The sequence below is a fragment of the Phyllobates terribilis genome, unplaced genomic scaffold, assembly GCF_046119375.1.
Source record: "Phyllobates terribilis strain yellow unplaced genomic scaffold, ASM4611937v1 Scaffold_125__1_contigs__length_5108534, whole genome shotgun sequence".
Classification (NCBI taxonomy): Eukaryota; Metazoa; Chordata; class Amphibia; order Anura; family Dendrobatidae; genus Phyllobates; species Phyllobates terribilis.
Genome location: NW_027362885.1, coordinates 4235119 through 4259989, shown reverse-complemented (window position 1 = coordinate 4259989; position 24871 = coordinate 4235119).

Genomic DNA, 24871 nt, shown 5'->3' with positions numbered 1-24871 from the left:
ACATGGATGACAAGTGAGAAAAGAATTCTCCCACTTTTCTGGATGAAACTCTGAATGATATTTTATCTGCTTGTGTGAACAGGCCCTTAGAGGTCTCGACAAGACGGAGGAGCTGATACAGAGCGTACAGGTAAAGCTAGCAGTCCAGGTAATGGCGGATACGGAGGCAACCATCCACATCGTGCTCCATGCCCTTCTCATCTGACGTCCGTGACAGTGATGCTCAGTGTAAAGCCTGAGCTCAGGAGATGTGGGCTCGGACCCTGTTCAGTCACACTGGAACTGATCAATCTCCATTCAACATTATGAACGTAAAACTGGAGCACTGGCCCCACTCAAATATATTGTATTATGGTCAAATCATTCCCTTTAGGAACTGAGTGCTGTGTAATAGAGGAGGATAAGGCCCCCCGTATACAGCAATCTATTCTCTGATAGGCGAGAGGGAAGAGACGTCATCTCCTCCTTTCTGATAATGTCCCCTGTATCCTGGTGACAGTGATTGTGCCATCCCAGCAGGTGACACTAGAGCCGCTCCCCGCTCTTAGGCTATGTGCCCATGAAAACGCTTGTAAAACCGTCTGCCATGCAAAGCAATGTGAATTCGGATGTGCTGTGCACATGATGCGCTAATTAGCGCGCCGAATTCGCATTGCGTTGCAAAACGCAGCATGACCATTTCTACCGCGATTACGCCGCAAATTCGCGGCCATTGAAAAGCAGCAACCCCGCAGGTATATGTGGATTTGCTGCGTTTCAATTAAATTCAATGGCCGAGAATTTGCAGCGTAATCGGGGTGCGTGTGGTACCCAGGATGAAGAAGAGACTACAACTCCTCTTCATCCCGGCTACTAAGCGGTGAAAAAAATAAATAAATAAGTTAAAAATAAAAAACCCTGTATACTCACCTCTCCGGTCTGCTCCCGGCGGCGTCCTCTCTCCTCGCCGTCCAGCGGTGTACTTGCAGGACCTGCAGTGACGTCATCTAGTCAGCTCATGGTCACGCGACCGCTGACGTCAGAGGTCAGGTGATGGTCGCGTGACCATCAGCTGACTAAATGACGTCACCGCAGGTCCTGCCAGTACACCGCGGGACGCTGAAGAGAGAGAACGCCGCCGGGAGGAGACTGGAGAGGTGAGTATACAGGTTTGTTTTGTTTTTTTTAACTTTTTAATTCTTTTTTTTTTACTATAGATGCCGCATTTAAAGCATCTAAGTTGGTCACACAATATAAATCCATGCCGGTTGTATGGATTTATATTGTGTGACCAACTTGTCAAGCACTTTTCCAAGTTATGCTCAAAATCACTTGGAAAAGTGCTTGAAAAAACGCATGCGAAAACGCTGAAAAAATGCTGAAAAAACACTTCTCTCTGGCAGAAAAAATGCATGTAAATCTGCATGTAAATCTGCATGCGTTTTCTTCTGCCAGAGAGAGGCAAAAACGCTCTGCATCAAATCTGCTACGTGGGCACATAGCCTTAGCGTGTATGTGCTGTACTCATCATTCAGGACTGTGCAAAGACCTGCCTGTGACCAAAAGAACAACAAGGCTGTGTGCACACGCTGCAGATTTGGTGCGTTCTTCAATGGAACAGGCTGCCACGAGAGGTGGTGAATTCTCCTTCAATGGAAGTCTTCAAACAGAGGCTGGACAGACATTTGTCTGAGATGGTTTAGTGAATCCTGCATTGAGCAGGGGTTGGACACTAGGACCCTGGAGGTTCCTCCAATTCTAATGTTCTAGGATTCTATGTATAAACACCAGCTGCAATCTTCCATGGAGAAGTAACTGTGGTTTCAGGAGAACTTGCAGCAGAAGGTCTGTGCCTTCCGCTAGCTCCTCCCCCTTCCACTAGCTCCTCCCCCTTCCTTCTTTAAAGAGTATTAATAGCACTAACTGTCATCTATCTCACTAATAGGAAAGTTTGTCTTCACTGAATACAGATTTTACAGATGTTACCGCGAATTGAGACTGAAAGATCAATCCAGCAGGAAAAAGACGACTTCTCTGATAAGATTATAAAATTACTTATTTTCATGTGTAATATTAATTTACAAAACAAAAATTAAAACAACGGTTATTCTTTAACTAATAAAGCACTTAGGACACGGATTCATTAAGACTGGCCATATTCAAGCTGCTCTTGATGAGGGAGCGTGCTGGAGTCAGACGGTCCAGATTCATTAAGTGGCGCATGAATTATGCACTTCTGACAAGTGGTGCGTGCACCTTGCCACAAATCTTACTCCAGTCACGGACTGGAGTAAGATTTCTGGTGTAAGGGAATCCACAGTTTCGCCATGAATTAGACAAGCTGTGGTGCCACACTTCCATCTTGCCCCAACTCTACCCATTTTGGTGAAGCTGGGCAAAACTGACGTGAAAACACCAAACGTCACAACATTTTTGATCAACTCAACAATGCACAAAAATTGTGACTTTTCAAAGTGATTTACACCAGAATTCTGGCATAATTGCATTGATCAATCAGGACTATAGTGTCCTAAGTTTTTATACTTCATTAAAACATCCTCCTCCTCCCAAGAGGTGGTCCTAGGTACTGACCCTCGCAGTGTTCGGTCACTTCTGCTGCAGGACTGCTCGTCCGGCTTCTCGGTACAGATGAGATCCTCTATATACCTTGCCCTAATGAAGCCGGCACAGGACCACGTCCACAGCTGCCCCCTGTGTGTGGGGGCCGTCCACTTCTATTACAGGGTCCTAGTACGGAGTGATCAGCTCTGGATACAGTGGGGTGGTCTGTTCCGGCAATGTCATGTATACATTGCTGGGGGGCTCCCAGTGATGTCTGAGCACATAAGCTGAATCTATGGCAGTTCTGTGATGGATCCTCGCAGTCAGTGATGGAGGAAAAGCCTCATGGAAGATTCAGCCGGACAAATCCACAACTGTGGACTGAATGGAGGCAGAGAAATCAGTGGCTGCAAACAAGACATTTCTTCTTGTAGATTCCCCGGATGATTGGGAATAGTTGCTTGAAGATGTAAGACCCCAGTCAGGTGGTCGCTGTTATTAACTCCTTTTGCCTAAAAAAAATACAAATAAAATCTGCAGTCACTTTTGATAATTTTTGGTCACAGCTTCTAGCCTTAGTCTTTCTTCTCTAATTCTATCCAGTAATGGAGATTACAATGATAGCATACACGGTGCCATCTAGAGCCCACAATACATTTATATGGAAAGGAGTTATAGAACATCAGAAAATGTCTGTTTTGTCACAGAAACAATCACATTAAATAGGATCTGTCACTTGTCATAAATCTGTAACATTTATTTGGTGTAAATGCCGCTGTTCTTCTGAATCTGGGATTGGTTTTATTCCCTTTTCCATCGGCCACTCCACTCCTCTTACTTATATATTAATCTTGTCCCTTTAGCTAAGTGGTAGTGATACAAAACTCCTCTACATGGGAGGCTTTTTAACCCCTTAATGACCGGAGCATTTTCCATTTTTGCATTTTCATTTTTTGCTCCCCTTCTTCCCAGACCCATAGTCTTTTTATTTTTAGTTCAATATTGCCATGTGATGGCTTATTTTTTGCGGGACAAGTTGTACTTTTAAACGCCATCACTGGTTTTACCATATCATGTACTGGAGAACGGGGAAAAAAATTCCAAGCGCGGTGAAATTGCAACAAAAAATGCTATTCAACGGTTGTTTGTTTTTTACCACGTTCACTGAATGCTATAACTGACCTGCAATTATGATTCTCCAGGTCATTACGAGTTTGTAGACACCAAACATGTATAGGTTCTTTTTTATTTAAGTGGTGAAAAAAAAATCCAAAGTTTGCTAAAAATGGCGCCATTTTCCGAGACCCGTAGAGTCTCCATTTTACGGGATCTGGGGCCAAGTGAGGGCTTATTTTTTGCGTGTCGAGCTGATCACCCGTTATTTCATTTTATTTCAATGTTGTGACGACCAAAAAACATAATTCTGGCGTCTAGAATTTTCTCGTTATGCCGTTTACCGATCGGATTAATTCTTTTTTTTATAATGATAGAATGGGCGATTCTGAACGCAGCAATACCAAATATGTGTTTTTTCTTTATTATTTTATTTTGAATGGGGCGAAAGGGGGCGAATTAAACTTTTATATATTGTTTTACCTTTTTCATATTTTTAAAAACATTTTTTTCCACTTTCTGCATGCTTCAATAGTCTCCACAGGAGACCAGAAGCTGCAGATACCTGATCGGCTCGGCTTCAGAAAGGCGATGACCAGATTGCCTCTATGTAGCAGAAATGCTCATGTGCTATGAGCGCCAACCACTAGGTGGCGCTCATAGCAAGCAAGACATGACAACCACAGGGGTCTGCTGCAGACCCCAGGTTGCCATGCCCACGCATCGGTAACCCGCGATCACGTGACAGGTCACCAATGGGCGGGGCTAATGCCGCTGTCGGAGATTGATAGCGGCATTTAAGTGGTTAACAGCTGCGGGTGGATCGCAATTCCACCAACGGCTGTTGCAGCCACATGTCAGCTGTAAGAATCAGCTGACATGTGCCTGGTTCAGTGCGGGCTCAGCGCCGGAGCCAGTGCTGAACCAGGGGTGATGGCCTGGGGTGTACTAATACGCCCCTGGCCAGTAAGGGGTTAAAGACCACTCCGAGTTGGCTAAAAAGACTACTTTACACAAGGCGTAAAGTGCCATCTTTTAGAAATGAAGGGGCACAGGAATGAAAAACTAAATGACGCAGATTCATGAGAACGGAAAAAATTACACATTTATGTCAAGTGACAGCTTCTCTACAAAGGAAGTTGTTCAACAGAAAAAGTTGTCTTAATGTACTTAAAATAAAACCTGATGAAACTTCCTGTAACACGGCTGGGTGTGGACCCACTGCTCCTGGGGCCGGGCTTACCCTGGAGTGGCGTGACTAAGCAACTAACTGGTTTTCACTAGAGTCTCTGGTGGCGAGGATAGTCTTGGCCACAGGTAGTCGCCAGGTACCACTCCTGATCTCTGCAGGACAAAGCAGGGTTAAATTCCTGCAGAGACCGGCCACGCCCCCTAAGGCCAAATGGAAAACACCATGCTGTTGCAGCTGTGCAGAGGAGAGCTGCAAGAGGCAAACCTCAGCGAGCCGACCTGATGGGAGGAGACGCCGAACGCTGACGATGGAGAGTAGGACGACGCTGAGGAGGCACGTGAGTTACTGCTGTGGCAGCACCCCCCTGACGCCCCACTGTTCTTTAGGCCAACCCGACGGAGAAACTGCTCAAAAATCGCAGGGGGGAAGAGGGGGGAGAACGATGTTGTCGGCAGGCTCCCAAGACCGTTCCTCAGGACCGAAACCCCTCCAATCAACTAGACAGGCAGGTGTGGAAAAATGCTGCACAGTGAAAATGGTTTAAAAAGTAGAAGTGTCTATTTTTATCAATTAACAAAATACAAAGTGAATGAACACAATACATCACCAAAGCATCAATTCTTCTGGATGCACTTACACAGTTTTGAAGGAACTCGACAGGGAGATTGTTCCGAACATCTTGGAGATCTAACCACAGATCCTATGTAGGATTTCACAAAACCTTCTGTCTCTTCATGTAATCCCAGACAAACTTGATGTTGAGATCAGGGCTCTGTGGGGACATATCATCACTTCCAGGACTCCTTTTTCTTCTTTTTGCCATTTACAGTTCTTAATGACATTGGCTGTATATTTGTGGTCGTTTTGCTGCTGCAGAATAATGTTGGAGGCAATCAGACGCCTCCCTGATGGAATTGTATGATGGAGTCCTTAAAGCTGAAAAATACAGGCAGATAATTAGCCATCAATCCTGACTAAATCCCTAACTCCATTTGCTAAATTGCAAGGACAATCCACTATGCTTCACTTGGCAATCAACCTCTGCCTTAACGAGACACGCGTTCCCACAGTGCAGAGCAAATTCACACCACCTCCATACTGCGCAGCACAGCAACCAGGCAGTCTTCAAATTAATATGCCTTGAAGATCGCAGTCATACAGCTGAAGAGTTGTGGACAGCTCTCCAGGCTCAGTTTCAGCAATAGCTGTCTCCGCTGAACCTGGAGCCAGGTAAGGCCATGTACGATAACGGTGCGAACCTGTTTGCGACTCTACGCCAAGGCGAACCCACACACGTGCTTTGCATGGCTCACGTCCTCAACCTGGTGGTACAGCGATTTCTCCGCCACTATCTCGGCCTGGATGAGCTGCTTCAGAAAGTCGGGAAGCTGTGTGCTCACCTCCGCCGTTCGCACCCCTCATGTCATCGACTTGCATTGATACAGAGGTCTTTCTCCATGACAGTTAACAGGTTGATAGTGATGTGCCAACGCGGTGGAATTCCACTCTGCACATGTTGCAGCGACTGTGGCAGCAGCAACGAGCCCTGACGCAGTATGTCATGTCGTATAGCCTGTGCCAACGCAGTACGGACGTGGGGCGTATCACGTTTACGGAGTGGGAACAGATTAAGGACCTCTGCACCCTTCTGCACAGTTTTGAAATGGCTATTATTAACCCCTTTACCCCCGAGGGTGGTTTGCACGTTAATGACCAGGCCAATGTTTACAATTCTGACCACTGTCACTTTAGGAGGTAATTACTCTGAAACGCTTCAACAGATCCCGCTGATTATGAGAGACTGTTTTTTCGTGACATATTGTACTTCATGATAGTGGTAAAATTTCTTCAATATCACTTGCGTTTATTTGTGGAAAAAATTGAAAATTTGGCGAAAATTTTGAAAATTTCACAATTTTCAAAATTTGAATTTTTATTCCGGTAAATCAGAGAGATATGTTACACAAAATAGTTAATAAATAACATTTCCCACATGTGTACTTTACATCAGCACAATTTTGGAACCAAATTTTTTTTTTATTAGTGCGCTATAAGGGTTAAAAGTTGATCAGCGATTTCTCATTTTTCCAACAAAATTTACAAAACCATTTTTTTTTTAGGGGCCTTTATGACAGAAAATACCCAAAAATGACACCATTCTAAAAACTGCACCCCTCAAGGTGCTCAAAACCACATTCAAAAAGTTTATTAACCCTTCACGTGCTCCACAGGAATTTTTGGAATGGGGAAGAAAAAACTGAACATTTAACTTTTTTCACAAAAATGTTACTTTAGACCCCAATTTTTTTATTTTTGCAGGGGTAACAGGAAAAAATGGACCCCAAAATTTGTTGTGCAATTTCCCCTGAGTACGCAGATACCCCATACGTGGGGAAAAAACACTGGGCGCACAGCAGGGCTCAGAAGGGAAGGAGCGCCATTTGACTTTTTGAATGTAAAATTTGCTTGAATAATTAGCGGACGCCATGTTGCGTTTGGAGAGCCCCTGATGTGCCTAAACAGTGGAAAGTGATACCATTTTGGAAACTGGACCCCTCAGGGAACTTATCTAGATGTGTGGTGAGCATCTTGAACCCCCAGGTGCTTCACAGAAGTTTATAACATGGAGCAATGTAAATAACATTTTCACATTTTTCCCACGAAAATGTTTTTCAGCCCCCATTTTTGCATTTTCATAAGGGTAACAGGAGAAATTGCACCATCTAACTTGTTGTGCATTCTCTCCTGAGTAAGCCAATACCCCATATGTGTGGGAAAACCACTGTTTGGGCGCACGGCAGGGTTCGGAAGGGAAGGAGCGCCATTTGACTTTTTGAATGTAAAATTTGCTTGAATAATTAGCGGATGTGCCCATGATGTGCCTAAACAGTGGAAAACCCCCACAAGTGACACCATTTTGGAAACTAGACCCCTGAGGGAACTTATCTAGATGTGTGGTGAGCACCCTTAACCCCCAGGTGCTTCACAGAAGTTTAGAACATGAAGCCGTGAAAATAAAAAAAATCTAACTTTTTCCACAAAAATGCCCCAATTTTTTTTAGTTCCACAAGGGTAAGAGGAGAAAATGGAACCTAAAAACTGTTGTGCAATTTCTCCTGAGTGCGCCAATACCCCATATGTGGGGAAAATACACTGTTTGGGCGCACATCAGGGTTCAGAAGGGAAGGAGCACTGTGTGACTTTTTGAACGCAAAATTGCCTGGAATCAAGAGCGAACGCCATGTCGCATTTCGGGAGCCCCTGATGTGCCGAAATAGTGAAAACCCCCCACAAGTGACCCCATTTTGGAAACTAGACCCCTCAAGAATTTTATCAAGGGGTATAGTGTACATTTTGAACCCAAAGGTACGACAGAATTTGATAACATTAGGTCAACATATTAAATAAGTTGTCATTAGTCTTGAGCACAAGTGCTCGCTACTTGAGTTTGCATCGGGTACTCGGGTATGCACCAAGTATCGCGGGTGCTCGAATGACATGCTCGAGTCCCCGCCCCGCATGTTTCACGGTTGTTAGACATCCAAAAAAAACATGCGGGGATCGCTCGTGCATGGCAGGCGATCCCAGCAACGTTTTTTTTTGGCCGCGAAGCATATGGGGCGGAGACTCGAGCATGTCACTCGAGCACCCGCGATACTCAGTGCATACCCGAGTACCCGATGCAAACTCAAGTAGCGAGCACTTGGGTCAACACTGGTCGCCATATTATCTTTTTTTTTTTCTTTACTTTTGAAAAAAAAAACAACCCTAGCCCCAACCCTAATACAACCCCAACCCTAACCCTAGCACATCTGTAACCCTAGTGTTTATTTTTTTACACCATTCCTCGCGTGGTATAAGTGATTAGACTACTTTATTCTTCGGGTCGGTGCGATTACAGCAATACCAGATTCATATCGGGTTTTTATGACTGACAGCGGTCACACACTAAAAGACGCTTTTTTTTGCACAGACTAGTGTTTGCATCACCATATTTTGAGAGCTATAATTTTTCCATATTTTGGCCGACAGAGTCATGTGATTTCTTGTTTTTTGCAGGACAAGTTGAGGTTTTTTTATTGGTACCATTTTCAGGCACGTGACATTTTTTTTCTATTCTGATTTTTGGGAGGCAGAATAAACAAAAAGTAACAATTCAGGAATTGTTTTTTTGCGTTTTTTTTATGCCATTCTGCGTGTGGTAAAATTGATAATGCAGCGTTATTCTTCGGGTCAGTGCATTTTTTATATAGTTTTTTTTATGTTTTGCCGCTTTTACACAATAAAAACGATTTTCTAGAAAAAATATTTTTTGGTGTCGCTTTATTCTGAGAGCTATAACTTTTTTTTTTTCGGACAATGTTGCTGTGTGGTGGCTTGTTTTTTTGCGGGACAAGATGACGTTTTTAGCGGTACCATTTTTATTTACATTCGTCTTTTGATCGCGTGTTATTCCATTTTTTGTTTGACAGTATGATGATAAAGCATTGTTTTTTGCTTCGTTTTTTTTTTTTTTTACTGTCTTCACTAAAGGGGTTAACTAGTGGGACAGTTTTATAGGTCAGGTCGTTCCGGACGCGGCGATGCCAAATATGTGTACTTTTATTGGTTTATTTTTTTTTTCATAATAAATAAATATTATGGGTTCAATATATTTTTATTTTTGGGGGATTTTTTTTTTCTTTTTTTTTTATATTTTTACAATTTTTTTTACATTTTTTTTTTTTCACTTTTCTACTTTTTTTTTTTGTTTTACTTTTACACATTGTCCCACTATGGGACTTTCACTTTTTGCTGCCTGATCGGCTGCATGGCATAGAGAGCAGCAACTCTCTTTGTCATGCAGCCTGTCAGCGCTGCACACCGGGGAGACATTACTTTGGTCGCACACTGCGCATGACCAAAGGAACGTCCTGCCTCCTGGTGACCCGGATGTTGTCATGATGACATCGGATCGTCATGGCAACATCCGGAAGCCGCCGCAGACATCGCTGGACGCCGGCAGGAGAGGCGAGTATACCGATCACCTCCCCCCTTGCCACCGCAATGCTGTGATCGACTTCGATCGCAGCATTGCGGGGGATAATGTGCTGGGAGCGGTGCGGGACCGCTCCCAGCACATTGTCACAGCTGACACCCGGTGCTATCAGCTGACACTCGGCGGCGATCGCCCCGCTTGTGTGCGGGCGCGATCGCAGCGCGCGTAATAATACGTAGCTGGTCCATAAGTCCCAGGGCACAGCTACGTACTATTACTGACAAGGTCAGAAAGGGGTTAAAATAGTTAGCGCTGACGATGCCATCATCAGCATCACTATTCCGGTCATACACATGCTGGAGCAGAATTTGAATAGTGTGCAGCACGAGGTGGTTGTCCCAGAAGAAGAGGAGGATGCGGAAGGGATAAGAATGTCTCAAAGTTCCAGACTATCGTCACACAGGCGGATGCCAAGTGACGGTGGATTCCGGCGATCGAGGGGTTTGGTGACACCAGACATACTGTTAGTGAAGGTGCAAGAGCCGAGGAACAAATGGAGGAGGAGGAGGAAGAGGTGATGGGCGAGTAGCTGTCAGAGGATGAAGAGGATAATCATCCCCTCTCTGTTGAACGTGGTTTGCAGGAGGGGACGGAGGAAAAAAGCATCAGTGTTACGCAGCCAGCAACAGAGCCTGGCTTTGGACCACCTGGAAGAGCCTGACATACAAGTGCCTTCTTGATGCACTATATGCAACATGATTCTCGTATAGTTAGGATTCGAAATAATGCTGACTACTGTGTTGCCACTCTTGTTAGATCCACGTTATAAAACTAAATTTTGCCAGATGCTTCCCGCCCTGGAAAGGGACCTGCTAATGTTGGAGTTTCGAAACAAGCTTTTAAGCAACCTTAATAGAGCTTTTCCCCAAGATAGGAGTGAGGCACACAGTGTGCGTCGCAGCTGTAGTCTTTCAACCTCCAGCACGTCAGTTTGTCAACGCCAAAACATTAGCAGCAGCAGCGTAAGTGGCAGAAGCAATTTCTGAGTCCTTTCACACATTTTTAGACCAGCTCATGCACCAGCACAACAGAGTACAAGTTTGACACATGGTAAACGACTGGAGAGGATGGTGGAGGAGTATCTAGAGCTCAATATGAATACTATCAGGGAGGATTTTAACCCTTTTACATTTTGGTCTTCAAAAATGGATCAATGGCCTGAGCTCGCCTGTCACGCCTTGGAGGTTTTATCATGCCCGACAGCCAGCATTCCCTCAGAACGTGTCTTCAGCGCTGCTGGTCGTGTCCCGACGGATAAGCGCAGCCGGCTGTCCCATGAAAGTGTTGACCGCCTAACTTTCATCAAGATGAACAAGTCATGGATCTCCAAGGACTTTTGCACCATAACTGCAGACTGTACAGAGTAGGCGATGTTGTAGTTTTTAGTTTGCTGCATTGATCTTGCGGAATTGCGTCTGTGATGTGGGTTGTGTGCCTGCTCTTGCTGCTGCTGCAGGTTTTAGGCCCTAATTTTTGGAAATGTGGGGAATCCTAATTAGATCTCCATCTACTGGATTGGCTGTAGGGGAAGAGGTGTCCTTCCTAATTCTACAATTTCTACTGTAGTGAAATTGATGCCACTTCGGTGGTTTTAGGCCCTAATTTAGGGAAATGTGAACACTCCTGATTGGATCTCGATGTGCTGGGTTGGCTGTATTCGAAGAGGTTTTGGTCTCCTTTACAATAGTTATACTCTAGTGAAATAAATTTTTTGGTGCCAATATTTTTCTCCACAAAAGGGGTACACAGACCTGATAAACTCAAAATTGGTATATAAAGCAGGCTACATCTCCGCTTAAAATTGTTTGGGACAGATATTGTTCTCCATACAGGGGGGGAGGGGGGAGTTGAGTAAGAGTAGCTCCGTGACCCTCGACTGTACTGTGCGGTCGGGGCAAGAAGAGGAGGAGGGTGACTCTGAAGGTGAGGAATGGGATAGCACATGAGATGATGAGGTTGTTCATCCAACTTGGTGTGAACCCAGAGGTACGCAGCTGAGTAGCTCATCTGAGGAGGTGGAGGAGGAAGACGAGAAGGTTACGTTGTGTCCTATGGCGCAGACACAAAGTAATGCAAACACGAGGAGCACTGCATCCTTCGCAACAACCGTGGCAGTGACTGGAAGCGGCCGCTGGTCTGCAGCTCGCAGGGGCGGCAAAGGTTGCCTAGTCTGGGCTTTTTTTTTTTGAGACCGCAAAGGATGAGCCAGATCGCGTTATCTGCAAAGTTTGCGATAAAAAACTCAGTAGAGGGAAAAAGTGCTAATGATTTGACTACTACATGCATGAACCTTCACATGCGCACACAATATGTGTTACGCTGGTAATCTTACCGCGCTAAAATGCGGACCTCAACAACCATCAGCTGCCTCATCAACCGCATCAGCTGCTTCTTCCTCCTCCTCTGTTACCGTGCCAAGTATTGTCACGCAGGTCTCCCACCGCAGAACTTCTAGTTCTGTACCCGCTCCAGTCAGGCTGAATGACAGCCTGTCAGCTGTATCAGAAGCAGACATGCCTGCTGTGTTTGTTTCACTGAGCACACCACGTTTCTCAATCCACCGTTACATCTGTGCTTGCACCTCACTCACGGTCCAGCAGTTTGTCCGTTTCACCATACTCCGACCTCTATCAGCACCACAGCCAGCCCTCAGTCCCGCATTTGTGGTCACGTAAAAGATTGTTTCCTCCCACACATAAGAAAAAGACAAGGGGGATTGGGACAAATCCAGGGCACCAAATACAATTAATAAATAGATATAAAGACACTAATGTACAAAAATATGCAAAATTTTATTAGTCTCAAAGCACACTACATAGGACATTATTAAAAAACATGATAAAAAACATACACAGGACAAAGAAGGAAAAAAATCCACCCAGACAGAAGAAAAATAATCAATAGATATGTCAAAGATGTATTACACAACTGTGCAAGATAAATGTACTTCAATAACAATGGTACATAATTCCAAATATCGCTAAAATATATATGGCATGTTATAGATAAATCAATTGGTAAGAGAGCATAGTGGAAAATATCTATGCTCCACTATCGAGCCCACAAATAAATGAAGTATAAAGCAATATAGGAATAAGGAGAGTACCAGAAAATAAAGATGCACAGAGAAAAGGAAAGAGTATAAATAACCTACGCGTTACGCCAAATGCTTATGGCTTCATGGCTTCATAAGCATTTGGCGTAACGCGTAGGTTATTTATACTCTTTCCTTTTCTCTGTGCATCTTTATTTTCTGGTACTCTCCTTATTCCTATATTGCTTTATACTTCATTTATTTGTGGGCTCGATAGTGGAGCATAGATATTTTCCACTATGCTCTCTTACCAATTGATTTATCTATAACATGCCATATATATTTTAGCGATATTTGGAATTATGTACCATTGTTATTGAAGTACATTTATCTTGCACAGTTGTGTAATACATCTTTGACATATCTATTGATTATTTTTCTTCTGTCTGGGTGGATTTTTTTCCTTCTTTGTCCTGTGTATGTTTTTTATCATGTTTTTTAATAATGTCCTATGTAGTGTGCTTTGAGACTAATAAAATTTTGCATATTTTTGTACATTAGTGTCTTTATATCTATTTATTAATTGTATTTGGTGCCCTGGATTTGTCCCAATCCCCCTTGTCTTTTTCTTATGCTTGTTTGCATTCATGGGGACATTGGCTCAAATACATAATTTATATTTAGTGTGGTGCTAGGTCTGCCCCTTACTTCTTACAAATTTCCTCCCACACATGACAAAGCTAAGAGGTCGAACTCCACCATCTCCAAACTGTTGGCCACGCAAATGGTGGTGTCAGTCCCTAATTTTTTGAACTGTGAACACTGCTGTATGGCTGCTTTTTCACTGAGGAGGTAACCGGAGAACCTGAAGGAAACCCCCACAAACACGGGGAGAACATACAAACTACTTGCAGATGTTGTCCTCTATCATCATGGAGTTAGCTCGTTGTGTAGGAGACCGACCACCACTGCTGTCTACCTTGTGAACATTGTGTTGAAGCTTGCAAGGTGTTATGGGTTTACCGTCACAGAGAGGAGCCAGAAGTGTTTGATTCCTCCCACTCCTGCAGTCATTAGAAGCCTTTCACCTTCATATTAATTGGTGCAGGGGTTTATCTGCTCAGTTGTGAGCTCTTGGAAGCTTACCGTGATTTAGGCTCTCAGCAGATTTGTTCCATGCATCTCCCCTACTGTGATAACGCTGTACCCCAACACATCAGACTGTCGCCTACCATGGAAACCTTGAAAAAGAAGCTGAAGATCCACTTCTTCTGACAAGCGTACAATATGTGGTAACCCTCACTCCAGCGTACTTTTGCACAACCAGCTGTACCCTGACCTACTGTATCCTCAACCATCCCTTGCAGATTGTTTGTGCACCCTCGCAGGCAGGGTCCGCTCTCCTCTTGTACCAGTCGGTGACCCCTTTTCACATGCAAAGCACCACGGAATAAATGTCGCTGCAATAGTAATAATAAATATAGTATTTGTACTCTGGCATCAATTGACCCACTTTCCTGGTGTCTACACCCTTAATTTGATGTGTTTTGACAGCTTTTGGGCCAGAGTGAAGGTGTTGCATATGCTTTTTTTTTGTCCCCCCCCCCCATTGAACAGTATGGTGTTCGGAAATGTTCGGCGAATGTCTAAATATTCTATGAACATTTCCGAACCGAACATTGAAATGTTCGCTCATCTCTACTTGTTAGCTAATTAAAAAAAAAAAAAAAAAGATTGCTCTCAGTAGGAAAAAACAAGATAATCTTGTAGTTATGATATCTTTTAATGGCTAACAAAAATAATAAAATAAACGATGTTACAAAGCAAGCCTTCAGGACTTCTTAGGTCTCTTCCTCAGGCATGGTATAACAAAATATCTGAAGAAACACAAATATATGCACAAAAAAAGACAGAGGTATGGCATCATAAATGGACATTTAACTAAACAAACAAACGGAGCTTAGAGCTGATGACACTGCTGGACATATTCCAACACTGAAGGGAAGTAATCCTGATATATCTTTCATCTGCTGCACTACGTTTCCTTGGTTGACCATTGCATCTACAGCACTTAACGTTGCCCATTTCTTGGTGTCCTCGATGTTGAGAAATACAGGCAGATTCTTATCCACCATTCAGTACCATTACGGAGGTGTCTGACTGGTGCCAAAATCATTCTGCAGCCGGACGACAACGATCCAGGCAATGTCATTAAGAAAATACAGAATGAAGTACATACTACAGTACAACAAAAGAACAAGTCAACCGAACATGCAGTGTACAACTAGGAGGGACCGATGTGCAAAGAAAATATCACGTATACCAAGTGCACTGCCATGAGATTGTACATTATGAAGGCCTGGGATCAAACAATTTTAATAATAAAAAAATAAAAATAAACTGCTCCCACTGGGGGCCCGGAAACAGAGAATGGGCCGGGGGTGAGACCGAGGAACAGTAAGAAGGAAAAAAATGACGAACACTCCACCATACCACAAACTCTGCCACCAGATATGAGGATCGACGCTCTCACCCTTCCACCAGCCCCAAAAGAGTGCAGGCAGTTAGGAGTGACCCGGGCACGCCTCAAGGTCAAGAACCAAAAGGCAGGTTACAGGGTCCTCTGCGACAGGCTTCTCCATACTGTCATGTAGGAATCTAACCAACTTGGCCAGTAAGCCCAAATCTCTGGACAGTGTCACAGAAGGTGGAGGAACGTCCCCTGGCCCTTGCGGCACATGAGGCATACATCCAGGAACTGGGGCTGGACCCTACTCATCCTGGCTGTGGTGTAATATGTGCAATGTAGGATATAGAGTTGAGCAGCTCTCTCGGAATAGCTAGGAATTAATTGTCTAAGCTGTAGGAAATGGAAGGGTAAAGAAGATTTCACTTCAGAACATGAAATGGGTCACCAGCCACATAGACCTGATCCAGGTAAACCGAGCCTGCCCTTTCCCATAAAGGCCCTCACTCCAAATCTAATAATTCAATAAGAGTGCTGCTATGCCAGAGAGGGGTATGATTGTGAGAAAAAGGAGCACAGAAAAGTTTCCATACCATGGTCTAGATTGATATAGCTTGCATGAAAATCAGTTATGTATTGAAGGGGCCCTCTAGAACAGGGATGTCAAACTCAAACACACAGAGGGCCAAAATGAAAACCTTGGACAAAGTCGTGAGCCAATCAGTATACAGTATAATGTGCCCCACATAGTCCTCCATACAGGGTAATGGGCTCCACATAGGGGTGGAGGTTCTGGTGCCGCAAGCCAAATATAAATCACCCTGCGGGCCAGAGCTTTCCATGTATGCTCTTGGAGGAGCAAAAAAGTATGTGCAAAGGGTGTTTAATCTCTGGGTCATAGGGTCAAACAATGGCCACAAGGGATCTCAGGAAGTCATCCCTGTTCCACCTACATATACAGGAAAGCTGAACAAACCAATAATGCGCAAAAGGATAATAATACGCCCAATAATACAGTCTAGGGTCCGATAAAGCCACCCCCTCACCCGAGCATATTACAGGACCGGGCGATGGATCCCAGTTCTGTGACCCTGCAAAATGAATGAGGAAAAGATGGAGTTACGCTTATTGAAGGTATTGAAGTTCACATATATTGGGGATATAACCTGATGTGAGCCGCGACCGACAGGAGTAACTTCTCTTATCTCCTTATCTTAGCTTTTATAATCAACAAAAGAGCGAAGCTGTGTAGTGAATTCATCTAAATATGTAGATACTTGGACTCCTAGATAAGAGAACTTTGAAACCCATATCAAAGATAGGAGGGAGGCTTGTCTGGAGGTGACTTTCAGGTCTACAGGGAAGACAAAAGACTTATCCCAGTTGATTTTTAGACCTGAGAAGAGGCCGCACTCATCAATCACATTCAGCGCTGCTGGTACTGACACGTTAGCACCTTGCAGGTACAGGAAAGTGCTGTCTGCGTAGAGACTAAGTTTGCTGTGTGTTGGGGCCGGGATAAACCCCTGAATCTCTGGGGTGGAGCGGATAAGGGCGGCCAGTGGCTCCACTACAGTCACAGCATTGGGGACAGCGGACATCCCTGCTGCGCGCCCTGGATCAGGGGGAAGCATATACGCACCACAGTGTCCGCGTATAGGAGCTTCTCCCATTTAGTAATCACTGGCCGAAAGCCCATCCAACGCTTGGTCGCCCAAAGAACAGACCATTCAATAGAGCTGAAGGCTTTATTGGCATTAAGTGAGACCATAACGTGTCCTCCTTAGAGAAAAATAAATAAAAACGCTGGAGGTTGAGGGTTGTCGACTTTCCTGGCACAATGTCAGTTTGGTCACAATGAATAATTTGCCGAATATATGAACGCAGAGGAATTTCCAATACTTTATCTAGAATTTTTACATCAAACTGAAGTAATAAACAGGCCTGTATGAGGAATAAAGATTGGTAAAAATTATCAAACTCCGACAGAACATGTTTAGGGTCCCCTCTAGTTCTCCTCTCCTCGCCCCTAAGTGCCCTGATTACCATGGGGTCACAGTAACGATTTGCCATATAGGTAAGTAGTTTACCACATTTGTCCCCATTTAGTATTCCTGTCATACATAAAAGGACCATGTTGCTCATCATCTCTAAGCAGAGGGAGTGTAACAAGTAAGGCTGCCGGCCACTGGGACTTATGCTCCACAGGTACTGGAGCTCCTGTGTGATACCTCAGTCATCTTCACATCCCTCACAGCAGGAGCCAGGATATCATGAGCAAATGCTTCAAAAGTTTCCCATACCTGTTGTATTATACGGTCCTCATTGTTATTTTGAAATAAAAAAAAAGGAGAAGGAGAGAGACACAAGATGGATTTATATGTCACAGTGGCCTTGGAAATGGACCCTCCCAAGAGGGGAACAGGGAGAGGAGTAAGATCTGGGATGGAGTGACAGAGGTAATAATAGAAAATGACTGCAGCCAAGGCAGAGTCCGGCACCAGGGCAAGATCTATGTGGGAGAGGCAAGAAAACAAAAACCTGACCAGAACCTCTGTAGCATCGGCGTCTCTGCCCCCTGATAGGCAGAGACGCCGTCCCCCTTACCGCCGCGCTCACGGCCCGGCACCTTCCGGCTCTCCTGCTGCTGCTGCCGGCGCGTGCAGCTTCCCGGGCACTGTGCTTAGGGCACGCGCTCCCTCCCTCTTAAAAGGGGCCGCACGCGCCGTCCTAAGGAGTTCCCGGCCAATGGCCGGAGGTCTTATCATATAAAAGGAACCTCCTCCAAAATGGAGGTGCCTGTGCAAGGTTGTAGCTCGGTGTTCTAAACTCTGCTTCAGCCCTCAGGTCCCGCTGCTAGCCTGACTACCTGTCCAGTCCGCCAGCCTGACTACCAGTCCAGTCCGCCAGCCTGACTACCAGTCCACTTCGCCAGGCAAGTACACTCTCCAGCCCGACGGTCTGCCTACGGTCCAAACCCGCCAGTCTGTCTATGGGCCAGGCTTGCCTGCCTACCTGGAGAACGTACCAGTTACCTGCCGTGCCTACCAGCCAGCCTACCCAGAGGCTCCTGCCAGTTACCTGTGGTGTCCGCCAGTCCGTCTACCCGGATCACCCGTCAGTCTGCCTGCCGTGCTCATCTGCTGTACTGGTCAGTCCCTGCCTTCTGACCCATGGGAGTCACCTGCTCTCATACAAGGACTGGCCCAGAGTAGCAATTGGTCCCTCTGCTCGGTCCTTCCCTGGTTCACGGAGTCGAGTGAGCCGCCGTGCGACCTTGGTCAGTCCGAGTTGATACCTAGTTACGCCCCTCTGGTCCCTCCTTGCACCGCAGCACAGAGGTTCCACCACCCGGATCCCTAACAGCCTCCATATAGTGTGAACAGGTGCACGCTGCAATGACTGCATAACATAAAATAAGAAAGAACAGCAGCACTCTGTAAGGGCCAAGAGGTGGTGGTCAGGTTTTTTGTTTTCTTGCAGTTTACCATGGAGGTTTTGACTGCCTCCTTTTCTGACTCTGCACTCCACCCATCAACCCAAGGGTGCTTTTAATTAGTGTTGCTTTCTAACTGCCCACTTAAAATTGTAGGCTTATAGCCCAAGAGAGGCATGTTTAGGAAAATAGTTACCCATCATGCAGAGGTCACCTTGCTGTGGTTGACGGGCACACATGAATTGGCCAATTTAGGAGCTAAGAACCTTGATTTTTTCTAAGTACATTTTATTTAGCAATAGTGCAGTTTAGATCTTATTTTCTTAGTGTTTGCATATGTCTTGGTCCTTACAGAGTGCTGCTGTGCTTTCTTATTCTATGTGGGAGAGGCAGTCATGAGTGAAAGGATAACAGGAGTGTGTCCTAGACGAGGAGATGGAAGAGCACCAGACCCAGTCCCCATACACTGCAATATTACAGAGGAGTCCACATCAGTGTCAGGGCTCAACAGCCGGGACCGCTCCCTATTTATACCACGAGTACAGTCAAATACTGGAGCCAGATTACTAGTGGGGAACTATATAGTAGCATGAAAGCAACAGCTTTGTGCATGACGACTGGTATAAATGGAGGGGGTATATAAATATCCAGATGGGTAATAGGACACACAAGTTCCGTACAGTACAAGAATACACACATACCTTCTTTATATAAATTTCAATGTTGTAAAGGGTACAATTTAGGGTGCGCATGACTAGGATAGAAACTCCCCGGGCATATGTACAAAAGACTGAATAGTAAGCCCACCTGAAGACAGATAACGTGAAAACGCCTCCAGTGGGATTTCAAAGAAGTCAGACTGGTTGTCAGCAATGACCTTCAGGCGAGGCAGAGAGAACATGGAGTATATAAGGTTGAGTTCCTTCAGGAATTTGACAGAACTGAGCGAGTATTCTCAAACTACATATGGTCTTTTCGAGACAAGCAAAGAAGAAAGTCTCTGTCCCTACAGTTGAAGAATTTTGCAATGAAGGTGTAAGGTGCAGACCCAAGGGGCAAGGGATGGAGGGATGTGATATGCCCTCTGCAATGTACATAGCCGAGAAACTATCCCGGCCATAGGTGGAGATCAGTACATTCCCTAAAAAGAGCCGTGGATACTAGGGAATATGTCTGAAATACCCCCACAAAACAAGGTCCAGGAGTATGCGCCAAAGGGGCCATAGACTGTAATGATGCAAACTGAGCGAACGTCCAGTATACGCCTCCCGGAGACAGACACCCAGACCCAGTCTACTATGTCCAGTCAGTGAATACGCCTGGACCCTGTTTTTTGGGGAACTTCGGAAGTATGCCCCGATGGGGACACAGAATGCAAGGTGAAAGCACCCTAACAAGTTGCAGCTTATCTGCTGTTCTGTTGTGAGATGAAGCCCATTTTGGTGGAGTCCGTATAAAATGGATCAACTCAGACTCCTAAAATATATAATAAATTGGGTACAGTAGTTTGTGGGGAATATTTTTTTCACAAGAATTTGGTAAAGTTCTGAAATGTCCTATAAATGTCTGTCCTATTCCTGATCTAAGGGTCTAGACTTTTAGCTGAGATGAATCTGTGCTACAGTAAATTTATCACTTACACATGAGCCGTGTATGAGGGAGCCGGAGGCCTGGAAATGGAGGAGTCGGAGGTTTGGCTTACTGACTCCACAGCCCGGGTTAGCAATAGCCGGATGCAGGTGAAGCCGAGCAAAGGACGGACACTACATCTCCCCTTCTAATGAGCCGTGTAGTAGGTGGTCTCTGTCACAGAATAAGGTAAGGGTCCGGTGTGCTACCGGGGGTGTACAACTCCAAGAGGGGCAGGAAGAGAAGGATAGAATCCAACGCAAAAGGAGATCGCACAGTTTCCCAAGGAGACTGGATCACTAATGATCTACTCCAGACACACAAACAAGAGGATCTGATGGGGGAGGGGTGACAGACAAATTCATAGAGAACTGGATTCATGTAGCCAAAGTAGAATTAACAAATGAGCTATAATGAGCCTGAAAAGGACGGACCCCACAAAGCCAGAGTTAATGCTGCAGATTTCACCGGCATCAGACAATGAGAGCGGGGGGCTTTGCACAGCTTAAGATACTGAGCGAGTTCAGTATATAAATTGTAAGCTTGCGAGCAGGGCCCTCACTCCTCCTGTAACGGATAAAATGTGTTACATTGTATTGTTTTTATTGTCTGTACAGGTCCTTACTTAATTGGAAAGTGCTGCAGAATATGTTGGTGCTATGATACAATAATCATTTTTATTTATATGTGCAGAGATGTTTCAGTTTTCACATTCACCACATGAGGGCAGCAGAGTACTATGCTCAGAATAAGGTCAGACATAACAGTACCTGCATATTACATGTGCTGACTAATGAGAGATACTGCCACTTGCACTGGTATGGCTGACATCAGACTGTACGTGCGCCCGATAATGTCTGTGAGGGCGTATCTGTGCCCTGCTCCTCAGTCTCCTCTCGCTCTCCCTCTGAGCGCTGGTAAATAGGTGATGGTATCAGGGGGAACAATGTCTACCTAGAACTGCACCCTTGGTCTGGGCCAACTACGCCATCTTGTGGTAAGGGACAGTACCAATTAGTGAAGCGCTGCTAAGGGGCCATGTGTTTCTGAGTCGGGTCTCACAGTCTGGGGCCCATTCGTAACAGGACAATGGCAGACAAGGTCCTCTGGTCTCCCACCTCAGCTCAAGTGAGGCCGCAACTCTGAGCATCGCGTAGGCCATGCTAATGGAGCACAGCCAAACTCATCTGAAAATGGGCCCATAAGCTTCTTGTAACCAAGAGGAGTCACACTGATGGCCCTCCATGCCGGGATGAGCCCTCTGTGTAGCTCGGAGCCCCCTTGGACACATACGCACCCAATGGCTGCCGGACATGCCCCCCCCTACACAACACTTATTTTTTAAAGCATTCTGACTTTGCAGCGTTTTCCCACAACACTATATCAGCGCTGGTCCCAGGTGTTGGCAGCTCCATTCCCACATAGGTGTCACTGGCAGAAGGAGATCCTGGACCAATGCAAATATGACAACTTTTCCATACCTTTTTTTTTTAACTAGAGCATAATAGTAAGTTTCATCCATTTTTACTTTTAAACATAATAAAGCAACTTTTTCTTCTCAAGTTGGACAAATAATGTTTTCCTATAATGTCTCCAATTCCATTCCCAGCAGTTCTGCGCTCTCCAGCGCTTCTTTGCGCCTCCCCAGACGTAGTAAGCCGCACGCCTGACTTTCCTGGACGTCGCTCCTCATTGCGGTGTTTGCCAGCGGTATAAGTGCAGAGCAGTCGCTGGACACATTAAACGCCTTCTGAAAGGGAAGAAAGAGAACGGCCATTATCCTTCCTAAAAGAAAGGGATGGTGGCAGAATTCTTTTCAGATGTTTTAGCAAAGTCTTTTGGATTTATGGGCAAAGTCTTTCCTACAAAACTGCAGAACTGATTTCTTGCAATTCTGCGAGTCTGATCATTCTATAAGAAAATCAACTAAGTGACAAATCTATTGTTTTATTATAGTTCTGTGAGTACAAATCATTCCATAACCTTGGGTTCACCCTGGTATTACACACAAAGCAAATGGTTGGTTTGCTGTAAGGCAGGGGTCTCAAACACGCGGCCCGCAGGCACCATAGACCCCGATGGCGGCCCGGTCCAGAAGCTGCCGGCAGCTGCGCTTCAGTTCAGTGTACTGCTCTGCACAGCAATACCAGTGGCAGCCTCCGGCCTATCAGAGGCCAGCAGCTGACATCTGCGTCCAGCGCAGCAGTGTATGACGTCACTGACACGCGCAGATGTCAGCTGCTGGCCTCTGATAGGCCGGAGGCTGCCACTGGTATTGCTGTACAGAGAGCCAGTCTCTGCGCGGCAGTACACTGAACTGAAGCGCAGCTGCCAGCAGCTCCTGGATCGGGGTCTATGGTGCCTGCGGGCCACAGGTGCAGAAAAGACGCCGAGGGAACGGAGGACAGGTGAGAAGAATCTTTTTTTTCTCTTGTATGTGTAGAACGGCATAAAGGACAGTCCTCCAAGATGGGGACCAGGCTGGGGACAGTCCTAATAGATGGGGACAGTCCTAACAGATGGGGACCAGGCTGGGGACAGTCCTAAAACGGTGGGGACCAGGCTGGGGACAGTCCTCCAAGATGGGGACCAGGCTGGGGACAGTCCTAAAACGGTGGGGACCAGGCTGGGGACAGTCCTAAAACGGTGGGGACCAGGCTGGGGACAGCCCTAAAACGGTGGGGACCAGGCTGGGGACAGCCCTAAAACGGTGGGGACCAGGCTGGGGACAGTCCTAAAACGGTGGGGACCAGGCTGGGGACAGCCCTAAAACGGTGGGGACCAGGCTGGGGACAGCCCTAAAATGGTGGGGACCAGGCTGGGGACAGCCCTAAAGCGGTGGGGACCAGGCTGGGGACAGTCCTCCAAGATGGGGACCAGGCTGGGGACAGCCCTAAAACGGTGGGGACCAGGCTGGGGACAGCCCTAAAACGGTGGGGACCAGGCTGGGGACAGTCCTCCAAGATGGGGACCAGGCTGGGGACAGTCCTAAAACGGTGGGGAACAGGCTGGGGACAGTCCTAAAACGGTGGGGACCAGGCTGGGACAGTCCTAAAACGGTGGGGACCAGGCTGGGGACAGCCCTAAAACGGTGGGGACCAGGCTGGGGACAGCCCTAAAACGGTGGGGACAGTCCTAAAACGGTGGGGACCAGGCTGGGGACAGCCCTAAAACGGTGGGGACCAGGCTGGGCACAGCCCTAAAACGGTGGGGACCAGGCTGGGGACAGCCCTAAAACGGTGGGGACCAGTCCTAAAACGGTGGGGAACAGGCTGGGGACAGTCCTAAAACGGTGGGGACCAGGCTGGGGACAGTCCTAAAAACGGTGGGGACCAGGCTGGGGACAGTCCTAAAAAGGTGGGGACCAGGCTGGGGACAGTCCTAAAATGTTGGGGACCAGGCTGGGGACAGTCCTAAAACATGGGGACCAGGCTGGGGACAGTCCTAACAGATGGGGACCAGGCTGGGGACAGTCCTAAAACATGGGGACCAGGCTGGGGACAGTCCTAACAGATGGGGACCAGGCTGGGGACAGTCCTAAAAGATGAGGACCAGGCTGGGGACAGTCCTAAAACATGGAGACCAGGCTGGGGACAGTCCTAAAACATGGGGACCAGGCTGGGGACAGTCCTAAAACATGGGGACCAGGCTGGGGACAGTACTACAAGAGGGGGACCAGGATGGGGACATTCCTAGAAGATGGGGACATTACAACAAGATGGGGACCAGGATGGGGCATTGCTACAAGATGAGGACATATCTACAATATGGGGACCGGTATGTGACATTACGACAATATGGGGCCCAGCATAGAATATTACAACACGATGGGGACAAAGATGGGGGACATTACAAGACGCAGACCAGGGTGGGGCACGTTACTACTAGATTTTGGTACAAAAACTTCAAAATAAAACATGAAAAAATATTTTGCCACTAAAAATGCTGCTCTATATACAGTACAGACCAAAAGTTTGGACACACCTTCTCATTTAAAGATTTTTCTGTATTTTCATGACTATGAAAATTGTACATTCACACTGAAGGCATCAAAACTATGAATTAACACATGTGGAATTATATACTTAACTAAAAAGTGTGAAACAACTGAAAATATGTCTTATATTCTAGGTTCTTCAAAGTAGCCACCTTTTGCTTTGATGACTGCTTTGCACACTCTTGGCATTCTCTTGATGAGCTTCAAGAGGTAGTCACCGGAAATGGTCTTCCAATAATCTTGAAGGAGTTACCAGAGATGCTTAGCACTTGTTGGCCCTTTTGCCTTCACTCTGCGGTCCAGCTCACCCCAAACCATCTCGATTGGGTTCCGGTCTGGTGACTGTGGAGGCCAGGTCATCTGGCGTAGCACCCCATCACTCTCCTTCTTGGTCAAATAGCTCTTACACAGCCTGGAGGTGTGT